The sequence below is a fragment of the Ursus arctos genome, unplaced genomic scaffold, assembly GCF_023065955.2.
Source record: "Ursus arctos isolate Adak ecotype North America unplaced genomic scaffold, UrsArc2.0 scaffold_1, whole genome shotgun sequence".
Classification (NCBI taxonomy): domain Eukaryota; kingdom Metazoa; phylum Chordata; class Mammalia; order Carnivora; family Ursidae; genus Ursus; species Ursus arctos.
In genome coordinates, this window is record NW_026622763.1 from 35,583,005 (window position 1) to 35,607,768 (window position 24,764).

The 24,764-nt window shown below is 37.0% G+C and overlaps 1 protein-coding gene across 1 annotated transcript in view; it reads left to right on the forward strand.

Moving 5' to 3' along the window:
- The window catches only part of ARL6IP6 (ADP ribosylation factor like GTPase 6 interacting protein 6), a 453,211-nt gene extending 434,252 nt beyond the window's left edge, over positions 1-18,959 (forward strand). The window contains exon 5 of the mRNA XM_057317806.1: positions 18,664-18,959. The gene's annotated coding sequence lies outside the window, so the exon portion shown is untranslated. The remainder of the gene's footprint in view (positions 1-18,663) is intronic.
- The last annotated feature ends 5,805 nt before the right edge of the window (positions 18,960-24,764 follow it).

Sequence of the window (24,764 nt, forward strand, 5' to 3'; positions counted from 1 at the left end):
TGATGTTATGATTACTTTTGTTTTTAGCTAAGAATTCTAGTACTGGGTAGGCTAGCCTTGAACTCCCAGCTAAGCAAGGATGTTTGAAGTATCAAAGGCATCTTACAGCTTGGCTACTTCACACAGAAAGCATTATTTAAAATTAGAGCTGGAGAACCATTCCCTATATGCTTCGTCATGGCTATTATACTTTTTAAAAAGCGATTTACTCTCTAAAAAGTTATTACAGAATTTTGGTGGCACTGGTTACCAAAAAGTGTCACTGTTAAAAGCAGCTACCTCTGAGTAAGATTCACTTTATTATGGACCACCACCAAACTGTTGTTATTAAGTGCCTACTGTGTGAATAGGGCCCAAAGCACCATACACGTCTCTTTATTTCATTTGTTTGCACTTCTGTGACTTTCTGTGACAGAACTGCTTTCCATGTCCACTATTCTCTATAGAATAACTGAGAGAAGGACCAAGGTATGATTTTTTTAATTCCCACATTTTATGCCCCCCTGTCCCTTAAAAGCCTTATCGTGTATCTTGCATGACATTTCTAGATAGTTTCTTTAGTAAAACTGATGATAAACTTCAGCGCTACAACTCCGTATATAAAAGAAATGCAGAATGAGGTTGATTTAGTGTTATCCGTTTTTTAAAATATAACCTGATATTGCAATTACTTATATACCTATATAAACATGATAGAATAAATATCATTTCTGAATTGTTAGCTATGAAATTTAAAACATCTAAACATAGACACTCTTCTGTTTTCCTTGCCTTTTTCGCTTGTTTTTAGAGATTCCTTAAATGTCTTAGCCAAAAAAACTCTGTTTTAAAAAATAAACAAAATTGATTTCTAAGGATTTATTTGACAGAGGCCCAAGCATCCATTTATCTGACTGTGGCTGCCAGTTGCAGTCATGATTGTTAAACAGGTGGTATTGATAGAAATACCAATATTAAGATAAAAGATTCACCAGTTGGGTTGTAATTACAGAATGATATAGTGGCTACATCATTTCAGAAAACAGCCATGACGCTATTTTTTTTTTTTTTTTACTATTGCAGTATTTATATAATATGCTGCATCTTGAGTTTTAGTTTGAAAAAGAAAAGATTTCAACATCTGTACTGTGAAGAGAGTGCTCAAAATATCATCTGTCTTCCTTACTAACTCACTGGAGTTAGGGGCTGTGATTTTTCCATTGTTTTACTCAAAACCTAGAGTCACAGAATGGCACATGAAACAATAGACCATTTTTCAAAAGATTTCATATGTGAACGTTTCCTTTCTTTACTCTGGTGAGGTTCTGAGCTCCGCCTTCCTAAACCACCATCCCTGCTGCCATACTGTCTTGGAGGTTCATCAAAAACTGTAAGGTGACCTCTCCTTCTTGAGCTGAAACCCAAGGCATTACCCTTCCTCCTGCTCTGAAGTTTCTGGCAGATGGTCTAGCCCATGGAATAAAAATCATTTCCATGGCAATGTTATTGGGTATTTGCTATGAGGCCGCTTCAAAAATGAAACAAAAAAAAATTCCACTTTTGTGGACCAGCAAACACTTATCAAATCTGTCAAATCTGTATTTAAAAAGCTAATTATGTAGAGACATGGAAAGAAAATACCACTCAACTGAACTGAGCAGTATGTGGGTGTGTCTTCAGACATATGTGTAATGCTCTGTCTAGCTAGTTCATTGTAAATGATAACAAGCACTTTCCCTGAAAGGAGATGTATGAACCAAATTGAAAAGCATTTTAAAGATAGAAAGTTCTCTACCCATAATGCCGCTACAGCAACAAAGCTATCTCAGATTTTCTAGAGCTGTATCTGGTGCTTGCTTATACTGCTGTTCATGTTTCACCTCACTATAATCACAGTTCATCCATAATTAGTAATTTCTATGTTGTCTCAGTGATTGGTTTTCACTGGGGCTTTGGATGCAGACCAGTGTCTGTTGGGTTCTCACCACCAGGTTCCTTCCTGGAAGCAGTAGCTGTGAGGGTGTATTGGGGAGGGCAGAAGCATTGTGTTCCTATCTGAAAATAGAGGGAAAGGTATCTTCATTATTATTTTTAAAATGGTACACTTATTAAGCACATTTACTAGAAATTATTATATGCTAGGCAACACGTTATGCTGGGTATAACAATCCCGGCCCTTATGGAGATACAGTTTAGCGAAAAATTGAGACAGCATGAAATAGTAGCAGAGGTACTCAGGGTACTGTGGGGGAGCACAAGGTGGCCTAGCATCAGGGATCATCACGCAGTGCAGTGTGGCTGAAGCCGAGTGTGAGAAAGCAACCAGAAAGCTGAGGCTGGAGAAGCAGTGGGGGTTCAGGTGGCAGATAGGCAGTTTAGAATGATAGGATGATGCGTGGAGAAGGGATTAAAGGAGCAAGCATGATTTCACTCATCTGTGGAATCTAAAAAAACAAATGAATAAACAAGCAAACAAACAAAAAATAAAATCAGACCTATAAATACAGAGAACAAACTGATGGTTGCCAGAAAGGAGGGGGCCAAGAGGATGGGCAAAATGAAGGGGAGTGGGAGATACAGGCTTCCAGGTATGGAATGATTGAGTAATGAAGATAAAAGGCATAGCATAAAGAATATAGTCAATGGTCTTGTAATAGTGTTGTATGGTGATGGATAGTAGCTTCACTTGTGCTGAGCACAGCGTAATGTATGAACTTGTTGAATCACTGTGTTGTACGCCTGAAACTAATGTAGCGTTGTGTGTCAATGATTCCCAAATTAAAAAAAAAAAGTTTTTAATAAAACTAAGACAGCAAACACAAAAATAAAGAGACATTTTAGAGGTTACTATAGTAATCCCAGGGAGAAGAGATACAATCTAGATTAGAGCAGTTCACAGCAGGAGTAGAGGATTTTTAGAAGGTGGAATAAAGAGAAATGACAGAAAAATATAAGAAAAAATTACCCACATGACACCCACCAAGAAACAACTGGCATGATTCCCATTAGATATGTGTATATATGTATTTCTGTATGTACATATATGTATATGTAGTCAAAGCATATTGTGCTTATTGCCTACATATTTTTCATTTTGTAGCAGAGCCTAAGTAAAACTGTGAAGTAGATGAAGTTTGACTTCATCACTGTTCATCTCCTTTGTTAGGGCTTTTCTCTCTAATATGGGCATACCTTCCCTTTCCCAAGTGCTCAGTATCTTTTGGTGTCCCACCCATTATTTTCCATGTTCTGCCTTGTAACCCCTTTACTTTCTGTGCCCTATTATCAAAACCACCCTCTTTATAGGATAGTTTTTTAGACACACTGATAGGGAGAATAATGGACTGCTGAAGATGTTCATGTCCTAATCCCTGAAACCCATGAATATATCACCTTATATGGCAAAATGGATTTTGCAGATATGATTAAGGACCTTGAGATGAGATTAGCCTGGATTATCTGGATTGGCTCAATGTAATCAAAAGAGTCCTTTAAAAAATGGAAGAGGGAGCCAGAAGAGTCAGAGAAGAAGACATGAAGATGAAAACAGAGGTCAGAGAAAGAGGTAGTTGAAGATACTATGCTATCGGCTAGGAAGATGTAGGAAGGAGCCATGAATTGAGGAACATGGGTGGCTTCTACAAGCTGGACAACGCAAGGGAATGGATTCTCCCCTAGAATTTCCAGAAGGAATAGAGCCTGCCAACAGCTTGATTGTGGCCCAGTAGAACCCAGTTTGGATTTCTGACTTTCAGAACTGTAAGGTAAGTAATTCGGTTGCTTTAAGCCACTATATTTGTGATAATCTGTTACAGTAGTAATAGAAAACTAATATAGAAATCTATCTGAAAGAAGGAGATTTACTCACATGGTTTATACAGTTGACAGAGTTTAATGTGGGTCTTTTCTTTTTAACTCCAAAGAAAGATTTTCTATGTGACAATTTTAGGCATCAGTCTGCTGGGGGAGATATTTGGGGTTTGGGTACAGACAGATGAGTGGTGAGTGGATGTGAAGTGAAGAATTTTCCTGAAGACCTTCCCAGTACTCAGGCTCCTGCAAGTCTTAAATGGGTCACCAACTCACTTGAGCTCAGTGCTAGTTTTGCATGCAAAATTCTTTTAAGTTACGAAGAACTTTTTAAAATTCTTGTACATATGTGTGTGTGTGCATGTTATGTGTGTGTATCTATATTTTGACATGAATGTGGATTCAGATAATTGCAGTGCATTTTTACATATCCAGTTGCACTTATTTTTATTTTTAAAGTCCATATTTTGGATTTCGTATTGGCTCAGATGATTACTTCCAAAGGATCGTACATTCATGTATATTTGAATTATGATCTCTTCCAAAAGGGAATTTCCTGCATCTTGAATAACGACAGGTATTGAATGCAAGGGACCTGGGGGTGGAGGGGATGCCCTTGGAAAGATGAGAGGATATTTTCTGTTGGCTGATGGAACTACAAGATTGAACAGATGTTCAATGAAATGGAAGAACTAGAAGAACTAGATTATCACTTGACATATGGATTGTTTTCAATTCATCAAAACCCCTACTTTGGTCTCAGAGTCATGTCTGATGCAAACACCAGTGATCAGTGAGCCTCTTTTTTTTTTTTTTTTTTTTGCTAGTCAGGGAGGAAAAAATGTTTAATCACTGTATCCTGCAGGTCTCCTAAAGCTTTAGGCTCCAAGAACAAGAGACTATCAAAGATATTATTGGATCATGAAGAGAAAAGTGATCTCTTAGGAAACTGGGGCTTTATAGATTCAAATTTGCATCTGTAATTGTTCCTGACATGAATGAGACCTGTCTCTGTGACTGACTCCCCTAAGTAAATGCTCTGCTGCATTTCTCAACATCTGAGGCTTCCTGGTGGGGTTCCAGGACTCCCTCAGAGCATATTACTGTGATCCTCTCTGAATATTTCAAAGGCTGGAAAAGCGGGGCTGGCGATACATCAGGAAGATGGTGGTGACATCTCGGTATCAAATGAGTCTGGAAATGATTACAGAGCGTTGCCAGACAACTTACATTTGTATAGCTTGTGAACATACATGATTCCGTTGGAACTTCGCAGCAATGGGAGGATGCAGCAGAGCAGACAATACAAAACCCGTTTGTTTGTTTGTTTGTTTGTTTTTAGCCTTGGGAGCTATGCCTAAAAGATGTTTAATTACTTATCTCAGATCACAGCTTAGTACGTTGGAGAGCCAAGATTGGCACCTTGGTCTGATGCTTTGCCCAAAGCTAAATCCAGCACACCCTGAACTTGTCTTTCTTCCAGAGTGATCTACTGATGCCCTGAAGCCTGAGCATCAGGAGTACTTTCTAAAAAATTGATGTCTGGGCTGCACCTGAGAAGCTCTCAGCATGGACTTTGGGACGCTGCATTTTCACTTTCTCCAGGGAATGCTTTAATACGCCATTGTCTGCAAACTTTTAAGCTTTTGGAGTCTCGTGTTTGTCAGAGTGTGATCTGTGAACCAGCATCAGACCAGTGTCACCTGGGAGATGGTTAGAAACGCAGTCTCATGCCAAATCCCCGACCCATTGGATCTGGATCTGCATCATATGAAGATTCTCAGCGTCACAGACACATTAACATCTGGGAAGTACTGATATAATCTTGGTACCAAAGGCTAATAAATGTCTTGTTAAAATCGAGGAAGATGCAATGGGGAATTAATACATTTGACTTTTGGTTTTCCCTGAATGAAGCCCAAGTCAGCTGATTCTCATTTCTAGGTCTGACATAGGAAAGGTGAGGACCTCCTCAGTTTTTGATGTTATGTGTCAGGCTAGCTTATGGAAAATGTTGCTCCACTCTCCAGACTGCTGAAGCAATGGGGCCCATCAGATACGAAAACTTGAGCTATCTTGTTATCTCTGCATGCAGTCTGCTACACAAAACTGAACCCTGAGATAATCCTGATTAGCATTAAGAACTGAAACTTGAGGAAGGAGATTTTGAGCAAGTGGAAAATTCTGGAAAGGGAATCCCAGGTAGGAATTGAAGTTAGGACCAGTACAAGTTGCCTGTACCTCCCATTCCTGGAGAACTTCTGTCTTCAAAACTATCATCGTGCATAGAAGATCCACTGAGGTGGATAAGATCCCTGAGGAAAGACTTCAGATAATTGGCACCCACCTTACAAAATCGGAAACTCCTTATCCCTTTGGGGAATTTATTATTTGTTCCAGGAACAATCCAAGTGTTTTCATCTCAGGAAATTCCAGTGTTTAATATTGTTTGAGTAATTAGAAGTTCATGATGGAGAGAACACCACGGCTTTCCTGAACTATTTCCAATATGGGATTCAGATATAATAGGTGACCTGTGAAAAGTTATATAAAATTGCCATTAGACTCCTATGGTGTGATGTATTCTTGACTGATGTGTGAATGAAAGGGTAGGATTTAAAGGGCCAGAGAAACAAACTGTGCCCCTCGTAGTTCCATGCAGAGGTTGGGTAATTTTGACTTTAGCCCATTTTAGTGTTCTGATAGAAGAGAGAGATAAGTGTACACAGAAAGAAACTGGTACAAATATGGAGCAGAAAGGGATTCTGAAAAAAATTGTTTTATTAAGGAAAAACATTGATTTAAATACTTATGTTAACATTTTTAATTTAAAAAAATCTCAACTATTAGAGCTCCCCCAAATCTTAAGAGGACCAAGTGATCATGTTTTCCAAGGGATTATATGTTTGATACTTAATTTCAAATAATTTGGTGTTTTGAAGCTGCTTTAAATTTAATTTTAAAGAACAGATATAAACAATGGGATAGACGACATATTAAATCTATTTTGAGGAAAAAGAATTCCTAACAAAGCAATCAGACTCCAGGACAGCCTTAGGACACCCTTGAAAAGCAAAAGCAGACAGTATTAAACTTTTAAAAGCTTACTTTGAAGGAATGTGGAATTGGTTAATATCGTTTTAGTGAGGAGGAAAGGAGACTGTGTTACATTATTTATCCCAGGATCTTTGAAGGCAGGTTTTTTTTCCCCCCTCCGCCAGTCCATTTTAGTGTTAATGAGCATTAAGCTCATATATCAAAGAGAGAATAATAAACCTTTAAATGTCAACTCAAAGGAGGTCTTTATTTTTCTACCTGCAACTGTGAGGCAGGGAAGATAATTTAAGATATGAAAACTAGAAAAATTATATGAAAATGTATAAAGGAGAAACTGGAAGAGGCATGAAATTGCAGGGTATTTGAAGAAGAAAGGATGTTACGTGCATATTCAGCACACACTAGTGAAGGAAAAGAATACTCCTTTAAAGAACTGACAGCGTGGAATTAGAAATTTGGAGTAAAAATTGGGAAATGTAGCCTTTGTATTTGTCTTTGAAGTGACAAATGTGAACATTTAGGCACTAACTTTATCATAATCTATAAAGATGAGCTGATTGATGGCTTGGAACGCAAGATTTCTGTCCTGTACATGATACTAAATTAGAAACGAAGGTAAATAATGAAGGCCATTTAGGGTGCTGCTAAAGGACTTAAATCTTTGGAGTGCAGTTGCTGAGGCTAACAATAGTAAATGTGCTTAGAGTTAGGGCAGAGTAAAATGTTCCTTTTGAAGACAGCGAGAGCTGGTGTCTCCAAATGAGAGTGTCGCAATGTGCCGGCCAAAAAGAGGTTTGAGTTAGAAAAATCCTTCAAATTGAGTCATTGAACAAATTCAACAGAAAGAGAAAAAGTTATGATTCAAGACCAGAATACACACCAGGGCATAAAGTTCTCGGACCTGCATGCAGCTAACCCAGGCAGGTTCTGAACATAGAACTGAGGAGAAAGTTGGAACACAATCAAACAAGCAGGTTATCTCAGAGAATTAATATGCCTCCCCCCCCCCCCCCAGTAGCACCAGGCTTTTGTTACAGCGGCTTCTGAAGTTGTTGTTGTGGTTATTCTTGACTTCTCTCTACTATGTGTCCTAAATCTGATTCCTTTTTTACTTTCTTGATACTTAGATGGTCTGTAGCGTTAAACTGCAGGGCGGGAAAGAGTTGAAAGTGTATACAGCCAAGGCGAACTCTGCAGAGGAGCCGTGCGGATAATCACTAATGCCAGGCGAAGGCAGACATACATACTTGGAGGCTTTCTGGTCACCTCTGGGATGGGATTGAGGACCCCCCTCCCCCCTTGAGGCTTCCTGAAGCTCAAACTGTCTGTCATCAGGACTGATAACACTAACATTAAAAATTCAGTCCTTGAGGATTTTTTTAGGTTTTGCAGTTTCTCATTTGCAGGTAAAAGCTTATGATAGGGGTGATCACCTATGTCATTGTGAGGTTAATCTTTAGCAAGAGGTTAAAGAACACTTTGTTTTATCCCTGGTAGGGAATAGGGAGCCAGAAATTATTTCATTACTTTAGCTTAGGGCAACGGACCCATGGGTTGCTACCCGGATTTAATGGAAGGCTTCAAAAGAGCTGCTACCTTCTTTTGTGTTTTCTTTTCCTACTTTTCTTTTCCTCCTTCCTGTCTTCCTCTTTTTGAGGGCTTTACTGAAAAAGTTGTGCTGCTCGTGTACAGAAAGGTGAATTGTGCAGAACATCAGTTATGAGCACATAAAGCATCTCCACGCTGCTCTTCCCTGCTCTGTTTGCTGGGAAGAGCATGTTTACAAAGCCCCTTTCTCCTGGCAGCTCCAGTGCCTTCTTCTGGCTAATCAGAAGATGTGATAGAAAATGCACTGTCAGAGGCACCTGGGCGGCTCAATCAGATAAGCATCTGCCTTCAGCTCAGGTCATGCTCCCAGGGTCCTGGGATGAACTCCCATGTCTGGCTTCCCGTTCAGTGGGGAGTCTACTTCTCCCTCTGCCTCTGCCCCTTCCCCCCCACCCTTACCCCCCCGCTCGTGCTTGTTCTCTCTTTCTCTCTCTCAAATAAATAAATAAAATCTTGAAAAAAAGAAAAAGGAAAATTTACTATTGGCTGTTTGTGATTTATTGTGCAGCTCCTGCTGTATAGATAAATGCATCTGCAAAGAAGAGGATAGAGAGAACATAGAGGAGGGCAATGCTTAACCAAACCCAAGGAATAACTAATGGAAGGCTTTCAAGCATCTAACACTTGGAAGAAGGAGACAATTTGGGATTTTTAGAGGGTCCCGTAATATTCTTCACACTGTTCTGTTTCCATGTGAGGCTAACATCACTTGTATTTATGAAGAAGTTCATGTGTAATAGGAAGGTGAGGACAATAATTTATTAAAATTATAGTCCAATTTTCATTTCAGCATAGATTTTTTTCTATAATCTATCAGTCTTCTGGGAGGTAATTTTATTTTCAACCCTCAAAAGCAAACTGAATTTGGGGCACAAGCACAGATATCTTTGAAAACAAATGTATTCCCCATTCCATATCAAAAAACAATGTAATACAAAGCCATATACCATAATTTCTAAAAAAATATTTTTAATTGTATGTGCTAGAGTTCTTTTCTTTAGCTCAAGTGTATAGGATATGTCATACTATATAAAGAATATTGATGGGAGAAAATTTTGCAAAGTTGATGTCTGATAAGAACAAGGAAGTAATTTTGTTGGGAAATTATTTTCAGTGTTTAAGAGCATGGTATTCTTTTTTATTCCTTTTAAGAAATCCGAATTAGGGTGCTATCAAGAAACAGCACACCTGAACTTAGTAATTGAGGGGAATTTGATAAAGGAACCAGCTATAAAAGAGTGGGTAGTTTTCAGGGAAATCCACAAGGGATGTTGCAGTACCAAGGGCTAGCAAGAATGGGCAACGAAGAAAGCAGAAAGAGTAACTATATTGGCAGGGTTACCTGATAGGCCTATGGCCTTCTGTAGAGGAATGCAGCCAAAACAGGTGACCTGGTGGGAGAGAGTTGGAAAAATAAAAATATTGGCCAGCTTTCCTTTCGTCCCATCCAACTATTTCCTGTTCCTACTTCTCTTTAGCAAAAAACAACAAACAAACCAACAAAAAACCCCACAAAACATACACAAACACACACACAAAAAAACAAAACAACCAACCAAAGATAAGCCAAAACACAAGGGAGCTTCTGGACAGAATCAATACAGATTAGTCCTTTGGAGCACACAGCATGGTGGGAAAGGTAGTGAGTGGATCTGGAGAGCCAGGTAGAAGACATCCAGTACAACTGTCATTAGCATTTTATCAAATTTAATTCAACACTTTTCAATGTTTATATTTGAATTGTTCATTTTTCCATCTTCAGAACAGTTTCACTGTAGCATTTCTGTCATCTGCACATTAGGTGCTCTCCCTAAGATTTCAGATAGTTTCTTTTGTTCTCATTTTGTCCTTAATAATTTCACAAGATTTTTATTGCCTCTCTCCAACTAGCATCATCCCATGGTGCTGAGTACAGTCATGATGGCTACTGATAGGTCTCAAATTGGTAAATATTCTGACAGCTCTTCTTAGAATCCACAGCTTTCTAGAAATTGGAAGGGCCATATTCCATGAAACATGTAATGCTTTCTCAAACTATATTTATTGAGATTTCATATCAAGAAAATGAGGTTGGTTAGTTACTAAGGAAGGATAAATAGAAGAAACATTAATTCATATTGTGCTGTAGTTTGGACCCCCTAGTGATGCAAAAAGGGTTAACATTGGCAGGTTCACAGCTTTGCCCTCTCCAGAATCCTGTGTCAGTGAGTCCAATTTTGTTCTTCTCTCACCCCTTCTGGAGATACTGTTTTTAATTGATAAGAGATGTTAAGTGAAACAATGATGGGATGAAAAGAAAATACTTGCATGGGGGTGGATATGGAGGGAAAGATGGGAGAATTAGGATGAAATTGTCTGAAATATCTGGACTATAAGGGAAGCAGGAAGGAGAGCAAAGGGCATTCCTGAGGATTATGTTATTTAGAGCTTCATCATTTTTCATGTAAGCAAATATTTTGAGCTTCCATTAAAATTTCATTGGTTGCTGATTGTAATTCCTCAGACCATGACACTCCTTTGAATTAAGACTATGTAGATAGCAAATTTTTTTTAAAAAGTACTCTTTTGGAGGTTGTCAGGATTTTAGACTTTACATAGGCACATGATTGTACTTTAAATCCAATTCATCTCTCTGTACAAGAGTTTAGAGAGAATATTGTAATTGCCAAACTGTTGAAACACTTGTGGACAGAGGGTGTTGGTAGAAAGGGAAATCATGCCTGAACTGATGGTTATTGGAATAATAAAATCATGAAGGCCACACTGTTGTTAATTACAAAATTTTAAAACAATCACACCTAAAAATTCACTAAATTAAGAGAGACATAGTTCGGGAATTGGCTGTTCTGGAGTCAAAAAATAGCCACTGTTCTTGGAAGAGCGTGTCAGCTCTGACACTAAAGTATTATATGAACTCAAAGTTACGAAGACTGACGTCTCTGGGGAGACTGACTCACTGCTCAGAATGATTGTATGGTAGGCTGAACGATTACTCATAATCAGATGCCACAATTATTTTTTTTTAAAGATTTTATTTATTTATTAGAGAGACAGCCAGCGAGAGAGGGAACACAAGCAGGGGGAGTGGGAGAGGAAGAAGCAGGCTCCTAGCGGAAGAGCCCGATGTGGGGCTCGATCCCAGAACTCCGGGATCACGCCCTGAGCCGAAGGCAGACACTTAACAACTGAGCCACCCAGGCGCCCCAGATGCCACAATTATTAGTAAATATTTGTGAGCAAAGGAATATTGTTCTGTCTTTGTGTCTTTGTGTCCAGACTAGAACTACGGCATGCCAGTTGCTTAGAGACAGTATGAGAAGTAGATACTTAAAGACACCTAAGTCAACTTCATATGAGAGCAATTTGCAGGAATTAAGAACTGGAGTGTGTCTCTACCAAGCCTGCAAATTTCATCTATAGGTAAACTCAATTGAGCTAAGGTAGGAAAAGAGGCAAATTTATTAATTATCAAGGAGCAGAATGAAATTCAAACCGAAGGTGCTAGGGCAAATGTGAGAAGCCAAAAGTGATCAAAGTGTTCCCTTGTTCTTGGAAGTTGACACTTGAACTGAAATCCCATTGGGTGGGTGTGAGGCGATCAACTCATCTTAATTATAGGATGCCCCTCAGCCAGGGTCATGGGAGTTAGATCCACCAATATACTGCCAGGGAGGCATAAACAGCATTACCATGACTTATGGCACAAGTGAGTATCTAGCGGCTAACTACTCCCATGCAATCTTCCCTCCCTATATGGAGGCAGAGCCTTGGAGAGGGAAGTATTAAGTGCTTGAGCCTCATGTTGGTTTCCTGGGGAGTCACCCTTTTCCCAGCTTCGCAAGTGTGGCTGAACATAAATAACACAGGCACGGCCACAGATTTCACCTCTTCTCCACCCCACCAGTAGTAATCCTACTGTTTCCAAAGCAATTTTCCTCCTTCCTTTCCTCTCCAAAAAAGGAAGGATTCTTTCCTTGGGCAACTGATAATAAAAGGATTTGCAGGGAGAGGGCTAGAGGCTGAAGACACATGAGAGAAAGTCAAGTGAAGTAGCTGAGTGGAAGGACATGGGCAGGATGAAGACAAACTTTAGAATATATTCTCTGAAGATTATGTAATCCTACTTACTGTTTTGAAAAAATGCAATTGAATATTTTTGGGTAATTCAACATTTTACTTTGATCCTATCAGTCAAAAATATGTGGCTGGGAAGAAGCCAGGGAGAGTAGGAGGGCAAAAGGCCAACTAAATACTGTCTCTCAAGGACTCAGCTTGTAAGTACTTGGTATGCTGTGGTCTCTTCTGGCTTGCAGATTGTCCTTCCTCAGCAGTATTCTGTGATGGACCACACAGGTTCTGGGTTTATAACTTTTATAGTAGGAACAACAAAAACACCACAGGCAAAATTGTCTTTGGTGGCCTCAGTCTCATTTTTGCACATGTTCCTCTTAGGTTCTGGGGCCTCTCTCCTCAAACCTCATATTCTGCCTCCTCTTTCTGATCCTCAAATCTGTATCCTGTGTTATTTGGGGAACATTATTTCCTTTCTTAGGACTTCAAAGTTTTTGATTAGTAAAATGAGGGTTCTATCTCTGACCTGTAATCCGTTATGTTGCTAATGAAGATCAAAAGATATAATGAATGAGAAGTGTTTTGGAAATTGTGAACGGCTATAGAAATGTAATTAGGAGTAGAATCAAACCCCAACTAGACCTTAGAGTGTGAGAAATTTTCACAAGTGCCGTTTACTGGGCTCCTCTGCCTGGAGATTCTGATCCAGTTCATGTGGAGTCTAGGCATCAGACTATTTTAGAACTTTCCTGTGTTTCTACTGGGCAGCCAATGTTGACCACGGGTTTATTCCTGAGAGTTCATTATTTCCTCATGGTAGATTTGCATTTCTGTGTTCTAGGTCTTATGAATTATGAAATTAGGGATTTTATTTACTTTTAAAGGAATTTCAGCTTCCAGGAAGGTATTTGCTAGAGTACCTTCATAGAATTTTTTTTTTTTTAAGATTTTGTTTATTTATTTGAGAGAGAGACAGAGAAAGAGTACAAGCAGGGTAGCAGCAGAGGGAGAGGGAGAAGCATGCTCTCCTCAGAAGAGGGAGCCTGAGGTGGGGTTCCTGGAGCCCGAGGTGGGGCTCCTTGATCCCAGGACCCTAAGATCATGACTGGAGCCAACAGTAGACACTTAACTGGCTGAGCCATCCAGGCCTGCCTCTTCATATGATTTTTGATACCTCCCATAGGATTTGTCTTTTGCTTTCACCTGTGAGGACCAACCTTGAAATAATCATAGAATTTTTAGAATATTCTGGTGACACATTTTCCTCCAGTAGTCCCCTTTTCTATATTGCCCACTCTCCCCAACAAACACAGATTGTTCCCTGTCTCCTTTGTTATATGAAGATAAAACGCTCTAGCCATTGGAACAACTTGGATGGAATTTATCATTGCAATCATAAGCAGCTATGTTTTGACAAGAGGTTAATTAACTTTAGCTAATTTTTCTTCTGCTAGAATGTAGCATAAACTACTCATGTGTAATACAATATTTGATTAATTTCCATATAGCCACATCTGTATATGTATATTTAGAATTTTATTTTTAATGTTACTCACAGAACAACTGGCATCAAATTTCCAATTACTTTTGTTAAACATTTGTACACTTTATTAGTACATTTATATTTACATTTTTCTTTGATAAAAAATATTCCTATCTTTTAAACTGAATTTTTTTCATAACTGATCATCTGCTTGTCTCCCTGATACTGAAGACAAGTCTGAAAATTTCCAATGGAATTCAAAGCAATTATTCTAACCATCACCAGCCATCGCCATACCTGCAAATGTGCTGCTGTTTTTAAAAATAATATCATAACGATTCTTTGAAAAATAAAAATAGGAATTATTAAGCATTGCAGCATGTTTTACCTTCATAGGAAGTAATAGAGAAGTGATTCTTTATGTCAATGGCATTGATTGTACAGTGGAGATTTTTAGCTTTTAAGCATTCATGTATGTCTTAAGATAAGCTGAAATATAAAGTATAAACTAACACATCTGATTAACCAGGAACAAGTATCTGAATTATGTAAATGATTTCCCATAAAGGTCTTTTAAAGTAGCTCTGAAACTGTTAGGCTCAAACATTGCTACTGACACAGCGAATTGAAACTAGCGATTCATTTGTGGGAAAAATGTCTTTTAAGAAAACATTTTAAAAGTTTACAAATATGTACACAAATATGTTCATCATCATACTATGTAGACTTCAAGAAAAAAGAAATGGCTTAAATATCTAACAATCACACAATAGTAAGGTAAGTGACATCACATTTACTGAATGAACAATTATAAAGTTTTTTAAATGAACATTTAAAAAATCTTAAATTGTCTAAAAAATCTTTAAAATGATTAAGATAGAAATTTTGTTATATTTTACCACTAGAAAAAAATCTTATGAAATATGGAAGCAATGTTTATTAGCATATGATATTAGATGAAAAGCAGAAGAGACTGAATAGAGCATTATTAGAACCATGGCAAACGTATGCTCAGATGGAAAAAGACAAAGGATATATTCAGATATCAAAATTATATTATTTTGAGGTGCCTGGGTGGCTCAGTCAGTTAAGTGACTGCTTTCAGCTCAGGTCATGATCCCAGAGTCCTGGAATCCAGCCACCACCACCCTATCCCAGGCTCCTTGCTCAATAGGGAGTCTGCTTCGCCTCCCCTTCTGCCCCTCCCTCTGCTCATGCTCTCTCTCTCTCAAATAATTAAATAAATTGTATTATTTAACATGGTAAAATCATGGATAATTCTTTTATTCAATATTTTTAAACATTATTTTATAAGAACACATGCTTTAACTATTTGAAAATAATGATAGATTGAACCTATGTGTAAGAGATCAGGGACTCATTTCAAATTATTGTTGTCATTAGTCCTATCATCTAATTAGATGTGTAAAGGAACTCAGTAATTTGCTTTTATTTTGGTAGTGCATGTTTCATGCAAGATGTTACTGCAAATAAACAGATTCTCAGATACAAACAAGGGAAAAACTAGATATATTAGAATTTGTGTGGGTGAGAGACAGAGGTAGTTAGTTTTTCAACATTTCATTTGAAGAACAAGACAAAAATAATCAGAAAAAGATACCACTGATGAAACTGATGAAAACACAGTGGCCGTTTTTCTCATCTCTGGTACAGGAATGCCTCATCGTTCTAACGCTGCTGAGTCCTGAAGGGTGCTTAATAAAACTTCAACTTCTCTTTTAAACATTAAAACTAAAGAGCAAACAAACACGAACAAATATTTTGATGGAAATCTTTCTGAGATGTATTACACACTTCCCTGCCTTCCTAAGTGGTTTCCGCTGAATTGAATCTGATCTTTTTGGTTACTTACATTAATTTACTTACATTACTGGTTCTACACTGCCAAGTTTGTATAATTCTTCTGTATTTGTAGTTGCTTGATCCCTTATTATCAAATATCCCTTCTTTAACAAATGACATGAGTTCGCTTCAGTAGAACCACCTGCTACTGCCTTTTGAATTTCCTGTGTCCAATTTCCTCTGAACAAGTACACTCTACAGCAAGCCTTTTCAAGCTTTGCATATTATGTGGTTAATAAGGTGAATCATTTGGCATCCTGAGGAGTAAAGGGCTTGAGTTTTTGGAAAGTTCTTTTGACAGCCCAAAAGGCAATGTCCTTAATTCTGAATGTACATCTATATTCTGGAATGGTTAGGCTTCCAAAAGTCTGGCTCCCAGATAGGTGTAGAGTCACAGAACTATTATACAGAAGCAAAAGAAAATGGGGAGAAAATGATGATTAGCAAATTATGTTTTGTCGGTGTTGTATTAATGCATTGAATGGAAGAAATAATCCAGAAAGGAAGCCAGGGATTGGGAGATTTCCAAATGGTCAGAAGTTGGCACATGGAATAATGCAGAGGAGAAAGGGAAGAAGTCTTTATCCTTAGACCCTGCAGTATTCAATATGCAGGAGACTTTGCTCATAGCAGCTGAATGAGGTTTTTTCCTGAATGTCCAGCAACCCATACTGAAGGAAAGTGTTAGGACTAGGAAGTTTTCCCAAAACAGGGGAGAGGCTACAATATTATAGCGTCTTAAAGTAAAACCACCACTTCTCATTGTTATATTCTGAAGCCAGTATTAGAGATATGATAGAAGACCTGTCTGGACTCATAAAGCATAACAATCCCACTCACTCTGGCCAGAATAAAACTCATGATTCTCGAACTGGGTAGGAAGTCACAGAACCCTTTTATAACATAGTACAAGTCCTTTCCTCTTTCTGGGCTCTTTCCTCCCTCCCTTCTTCTTTCCTTCTTTCCTTTCTTCCTTCTGTCCTTTTTTCCTTCTTCCTATTTAAATCTCAGGTGTAAAATGAGGGAGTGGAATAGAACATTGCTAAGGTTTCTTTTAGAGCTCAAATAGAAAGTCATCATCTTGCGCAACTTCTTGTAACATTGGAAGAAGTTGACCAATATCTCCTTGAAACACTATTTTTTTTATTTCTATGACACATCATTCTCCTAGATTTTTGATTCCTCTTCTGATTGCTTTTCTTTTACTTTGTCAGCAATTTATTTTCTGCCAACCTTCAAATGTTAATTGGAGTTCCTTAAGTTTCAGCTCTGGTACCTCTTTTGTTCACACTCGAAATTCTATTTTTAGGCAAATTCATCCATTCCCATATTTTGAATTTAATTTTTTGAAGCATAACATAAGTATATAAAGCATAAATATATAGTTTTATAGGTTAAAGAATAATTATAAAGGATACAACCAGGTAAATACCACCTAAGTTGAGAAATAAAATATTGGATGCAAAAAAGTATAAATGTTTGTGGTCACAAGCTACTGAAATTTGGAGAGTCATTTGTTTTTGCAGCAAATCTAATACAGCCTCTCCTAAAATTTTTATTTTAAAGTCCTATTTAAAAAGTTTTATGGCTATCCTGACCATCATGGTGGGTTTTTTTTGTTTGTTTGTTTGTATGTTTGTTTGTTTTGCTTTATTTCGTTTTGCTTTGATGAGAAGTATTACTTCCTAGGGATTCATTTTCTGTTATCATGGAATATTTGAGAAAATGTGTTTTTAAAAATCATGCATGGAGGTCAATTTTTATTACGTAGTTTTTGTTCATCTATTATCCTGTAATTTGATAATGTAGTAATTACATTGTTCAATTTGTAAATGTTGAACCAACCTTTCATGTACTGTCAATTTGGTCATGTTGAGTTATTCTTTTTTTAAAAAAAATAGTTTTGAATTTAGATCATTAATATTTTGTTCAAGGATTTTACATTATAAATCAATAATGCAAGGATGGTTACATCTCTGGGTCAGCTCTGACCCCCTGACTTCCCATTCTAAAAGCCAGTCAGGAGTAGTCCCTATCTGGGACACTGCATTGTCTGACAGAAGAGTGCTGGAGGAAACTTTGATGCTCTTAAAGCTTCAAATACAATAAATTAAATACAATAGTTGTTAAAATCACCCACACGTCCTGGCCCCAAACAAGACCACATATAAAAAGCAAGATTAAAAAAAAAAAAAGCAAGATCATTATTTCAGGGAATAACATTTATGGCAGAATAAAAGATGAAAGGTAATTTTTAGGAGCCAACATGTATAAAAGCATCATAAACAATACCTATGCTGTATAGGTTCATATACAGTGAAAATTTTTATAATAAATAACAATTTAAATTTTAATACAAAGAAGTAAAAACAATGTTAACATTTTAGTGTTTTGGACATCATCTTGATTTGGAGGAGTGGGAGTAGTACTTGGGACACACAAAGAAAAGAGTATACTTTAATCAAAACAAATATCCAAATATGAAGAAATGTGTATCAGAAATGCATGTTAAGAAAATGTATTAGATTTCTATTGCTGCATAACAAATTACTTCAAACTTAGCAGCTTAAAGCAACGTTTATTACCTCACAGTTTCTGGGGCTGGAATGTGGAAGCAGGTTAGCCAGGTGGCTTAGGCTCAGGGTCTCATGAGGATGCAGTCGAGGTGTTGGCCACCATTGCAGCTATCTCAAGCTTGACTGGGAAGGAGCCACTTCCACGTTCACTCACAGGGCTGTTGGCAGGCCTCAGCAGATCTGTTTCCAAGGTCACTGACATGTTTCTCTCCACAGGGCTGCCTCACAGCATGGTAGCTGGCTTCCCTTGGAGCAAGTTGTCCAAGAGAGAATGAGACTGCACTCAAGAAGGAAGTCTTTTTATAACCTAATCTCAGAAGTAACATCCCATCATTTCTGCCATATTCTCTGCATTAGGAGCAATTCAGTCAATCCAGTCCACAGACAAGGGGAGCATGTGACTACTAGGAGGTAGGAATCATTGGGGGCCATTTCAGAGATTGCCTTATACAAAAAGTGTATACATTTCTATGGAAATCCATAACTCTGAAAATGAATAAGGCAAGGTTCTGAATGACAATGAATTGATAATGGGCAACTCTCACTTTTTGTTATATACACATTTGTATTTTAAAATCTTTTTTAAATGACTGTATTCTATAACTAAAGAGCAAGAATAAATAAAAAATACTATAAATTACCGAGGTGATTTTTAAGGTCTGCTCTCGTAGTAGTAAGTATTCAGGTTTGTCTCATAATTAAACTATTTATCACTATATTATTGTGATATTGATAAGGTATTGATAAGAATGTGAAAGAACTGGTGTCAGTCAAAGGTCCTGCCTCTCTATGGGCCAGTCCTCATGGACTTTCCCTGGGAAAGGGTCAGCGATAATGTAGAGAATCATGCAGATTGAGCTGCAAGGTTAGCTCTGTGAGGTTGAATTAAGGCTTCATGGCTTGGGGATTCTGCCATTAGGTAAAAATTCTTCCCCAAAACTTTAACCTGCTGAGGGAGGCTTTTTAAACATAGATAATTATGATAAGAGTAAATAATTGGGGAGTATTTTGGTTGAAAGTGAAAGAAAATCCAAATCAAACTGGTTTTTAGAAAAAAAATGTGTTAATTTAAATAAAAATTTCAGAGGCTGAACTGGCTCCAGGCGCTATTTCATTCAGAGTTTCACAAGATCTTTAGAGTTCTGATTCTTTGTTAAGAGTTCTTTCAACTGTGACTCCTTCGTGTGTTGACTTGATGTCATGTTTGCGAAAGTGGCAGCAATAGTTTCAGGTTCCATATTCTTCTGTCAACTAGTCCAACAAGAAGGAAAAAAAAATGTTTTCAAGCATTACCAGTAAGTTTTGTTTACACTGACTGGCTTAGGCCATGTCCATATCTGACTGGGTCATTGTGTCCAAGTGGTGGTATATTTAGATTGGTTTTAGTCCAACAGAGACCATTCTTCAAGCTAAGAGTAGGGTCAATTTCATCTAAAACTCAAGGCAGAGATGGGAGAATGAATAATATTCCAAAGGAAATTAAGAGGAATGTTACCAGGGTAAATGAGAAATTGGTACTAGGCATCAAACAAGAAACATTTCATTACCTAGGGATAAGTGAATTGTAATTGAGAATTTACTGTAAATGATTATCTCTTGCTTAAATTTTGTAACTTGGTAGTATAATTCAAGCAAAGGTAAATAAGAAATATTAATGCTCATGGAAAATTTACATATGCATTTTAGTACTGGAAAGATACAAGCTTAGAGGTTTAAATGCTTCTTTGGCTAGTTTCAATATAGAAAATCTCTCTATATATAAAATACACATAAAATATATATATTCTTTCATTAAGACTCATAACTATTTTTCTATAATTCTTTCAATTATGTCCTCTTTTGTGTGTTGATTCTTCTTAGCCTTGTTTCTCTCATAATGGCAAAACAACTATAAAAGTGGACAAAGTAAATGAAAAAAATTCGTTCAAGACAATGGACATTAAAGCAGGGGAGTGAGTTCCATATTCACACTGAATTTTTGACTAAGGATACTTCTCAAACTGTAGTGTAAGGAAGTAGAGTCCAAAAATAAAATAGCATTCTTTGTAGGTGGGCAAAACAAATCAAATTTGGAACTTCTGAAGTAGGTGGGATTCTTAGGCCAAAGTATTAGAGGGGAAATAGTTATACAGAGGAGGAACCCCAGAAGTGAGTTATTGTCTGGATTTTCAGCTGCACATGTTCAGGGACAGATTCTTTTGGGCCAGGCAGAAAAAATTCTGGGAAAGACTGAACTGAATAGAGATTCCAGAGATGACATAGTGGTAAAAGATATTGGGATTTTGACTAGCCAGAGTGAGGAGACATTGCTGAATACCTTGAGCATCATTTTGAGGCCTCAAAAACATCATACCATTGGAATAGGACTTCTCTACGTCTATGGCAAGGTTTTTGAATGATACGGTTGTTGACATTTTAGGTAAGATAACTTCATTTTGGATGCTGTCCTGTGCATTGCAGAATGGTTAGCAGCACCCCATATCTTCATTGTTTGAAAAGAGCATTTATCTTTCAGTTATTACAATCAAAAGTATTTCTGGACAATGCCAAAATCCCATCAGGAAAAAAAAATTCCCCCAACTGAAAACCACAGCTCTTGATTAAGGGCTACTTTAAGGATTTTATTTACTTATTTGAGAAAGCGACAGAGAGTGCAGGAGTGGGGAGAGGGGCAGAGGGTGAGGGAGAAGCTAAAGCCAGAGAATCTTGAAATCAGCCAAGAGAGGAGACTCATCGCATACAAGGGATCCTTCTTAAAATTAACAGCTCATGTCTTATTAGAAACCGTGGAAGACAGAAGACAATGAGATGATATTTTCAAAATACTGAAAGAAAAATAAAAGCTATCAATTAAGATTTTTATATCTGGCAAACTATCCTCAAAAGTGAAGGGAAAATAAAGACATTTCCAGATAAACAGAAACAGAGTTTGTCAGTAGGAGACCTGCCATATAAGAAATGCTACCACTAGTCCTTCAGGCTGAAAAGAAAGGACATTAGACAGTAAATCCACTGTGAATGCACAGTAAATCCAAGAAATATAGAACACTGGTAAAGGTAACTACATAGGTAAATCTAAAAAGATGGTATTATTGCAATTTTTTTGCTTGTAACTCCTCTTTTTTCCCATATGACTTAAAAGACAACTGCATAAAATAATTACTGGTCTTTGTATAGAAATAAATTTGTGACAATACCAACAGAAAGGGGAGGCAGAGCTTACAGGTACAAGTTTTTGTGTACTACTGAAATTAAATTGGTATTGATCCAAACAAGATTATTATAAACTAAGATGTTAATTTTCTCCCTAGGGCAATGACCTAGAAAATAACTCAGAAGTATATAGTAAAAGAATCAAGAAGAGAATTGTAATGGTACATGGGGTGCCTGGGTGGCTCAGTCATTAAGCGTCTGCCTTCAGCTCAGGGCGTGATCCCCGCGTTCTGGGATCCAGCCCCACATCAGGCTCCTCCACTGGGAGCCTGCTTCTTCCTCTCCCGCTGCCCCTGCTTGTGTTCCCTCTCTTACTGGCTGTCTCTCTCTCTGTCAAATAAATAAATAAAATCTTAAAAAAAAAAGAATTATAATGGTACACTATAAAATATTTACTTAACGGCAAAGGATGGCAGTAATGGAGGAAACTGAGGAACAAAAAGATATATATGGAAAATAAATAGTAAAATGGCAGAAGTGGTCCTAACTTATGGGTCAAGATTTTCAATTAACAGGCAAAAATTGCAAGAATAGATTAAAAAATGACCCAACTATATTCTGTCTACAAGAGCCTCACTTTAAATTCAAACACATTGGAAGAAAAATGATGAAAAAGACATAGTATGCAAATAGTAAACAAAAGAGAGCTGGAGTGCTGTATTATTGTCATACAAAGAAGACTTTAAATAAAAATGGTTATAAGAGACAAAGAAGGACATTGACAAAAGATGCAATACAACAAAAAGCTATAATAATTATAAATATGAACATCTAGCAAAACAAGAAAATAATGAATTGAAAGCGGAATTGAAAAGACAAACCAACAGTAATAGCTGGAGACTTTAATACTCCACTTTCAATAATGGATAGACCTAGACATTAGATAAGCAAAGAAGAGTGGAGTCGAGCAACACTATGAAGCAACTCGCCCAAACAGACATTTGTGTACACACCACTCAGTAACAGGGGAACACACATTTTTCTCAAGTATACATGGAATATTCTCTAGGAAACGTCATTTGTTAAACCACAAAACAAATCTAAAAATTTTAAAATACTGAAATAATACAAAATATATTTTCCAGCAGCAATTCTAAGTGAAATTAGGAGTGAATCACAGAAATAAATTTGAAAAATTCACAAATATGTGGAGACTAAACAACGTACTCTTATATAACCAGTGGATCAAAGGAGAAACCACAAGAGAAATAATACGGTGAGATCAACAAAAGCAAAATTACAGCAAGTTAAAACTTACAGCATGCAACAAAAGCAAGGTTCAGAGGAAAATATACATCCTTAAATGCCTACATTAAAAAAAAAAGATAAATCAATAACCTAAACTTCCACCTTAAGAAACTAGAAAAAGAGGGCAAACTAAATCCAAAGTAAACAGAAGGAAGGCAATAATGAAGCTTAAAGTGGAGATAAATGAAATAAAGAGTAGAAAAATTTTAAAGAATCTTTGAAAATATCAACAAAATTGATAAACCTTCATCTAGACTCACCACCACCAACAACAACAACAAAAAGAGCTGATTCATTTTGTTAGAATCAGAAATGAAAGAGGAAACATTACTACTAACCTTATAGAAATAAAGGATTATAATGGAATGGTATAAACAATTATATGCTAACAAATTCAATTATCTAAATGAGATGGGCAAATTCCTAGAAACTCACAAACTACTAAAACTTAATTAGAAATAGGAAATCTGAAAAAACCTATAAGTACAGATATTGAATCAGCAGTCAGAAAAACAAAAACAAAAAACTTCCAGCAAAGATCTCCAACTCTTTCAAAATACTTAAGTCGCCTTTATATAAATGCCAAAGTTAAATACAGATATCACAAAAAAGGAAAACTACAGACCAATATCCTTTATGAATAGCTACGCAAAATTGCTCAACAAGATATTAGCAATCTGAACCCGGCAGCATATTAAAAAGATAGTATACCATGACCACATGAAATTTATCTAGTAATACAAGGGTTATTCAACATACAAATATCAACCAATCCAATATGTCTTGTATTCAGCATTGCAATGGAATATCAAGACTGTGAAATGACTCAAGAAAAAGAAATAAAAGGCATCCACATTGGAAAGGAAGAAGTAAGTCTATCTCTATTCTGAGATGACATGATCATATCTATCGAAAACCCTAAAGAACCTACAAAAAATATGAACACTAATAAGCTTAGCAAGGTTTCAGGATAAAAATCAATATACAAAAAATCAGTTACATCTCTATACCCTAGCAATGAACAATCTGAAAATGGCATTAAGAAAACAGTTTCATTTACAGTAGGATCAAATATAATCATATAGGAAAAAATTAACCCAAATGTGTAAGACATATACATTGAAAATTGTAAACATTGAAAGAAATTAAAGAAGATCTAAATAAATGGAAAAACATTTTGTATTTATGGATTGGAAGTCTTTGTATTTGGTGTTCCAGAAGAAGAGGAGGGAGAGACTGGGGCATAAAAAGTATTTGAAGAAATAATATCTAAATAGTTTGCAAATTTAGTGAAAATGTAAGTCCACATGTCCTCTAAATCTCAAGCAGAATAAACACAACCACAACTAGACCATTTAAAACCTATTAAAATTCATGGCGTGCCTGAGTGGCTCCATCAGTTGAGCATCTGACTCTTGATTTCAGCTTGGGTCATGATCTCGGGGCCTTGAGATTGAGTCCTGTGTCAGGCTCCACATTCAGCTGGGAGTCCGCTTGAGATTCTCTCTCTCTCTGCTCCTCCCCCCTTGCTTTGTCTCTCTCTAAAATAAAGAAATAAAATATTTAAATACTCCTAAAATTCAGTAAAAAGAAAATCAACACCCCAAATGGGCAAAAAGTTACATTCTTTATAAAGAATGATATACATATGGCCAAATAGCACATGAACAATGCTCATCTTGTTAATCATCAGGGATATGCAAATAAGATATCATGTAGAGTGCTATAAAATTAAGCAGATTGTCAATACCCAGTATTGATGAGGATATAGAGCAACTGGATTTCTCATGCATTGGTAGTGGGAATGTAAAATGAAAGAACCACTTTGGACAATGGCAAATTTCTTACAAGGTTAA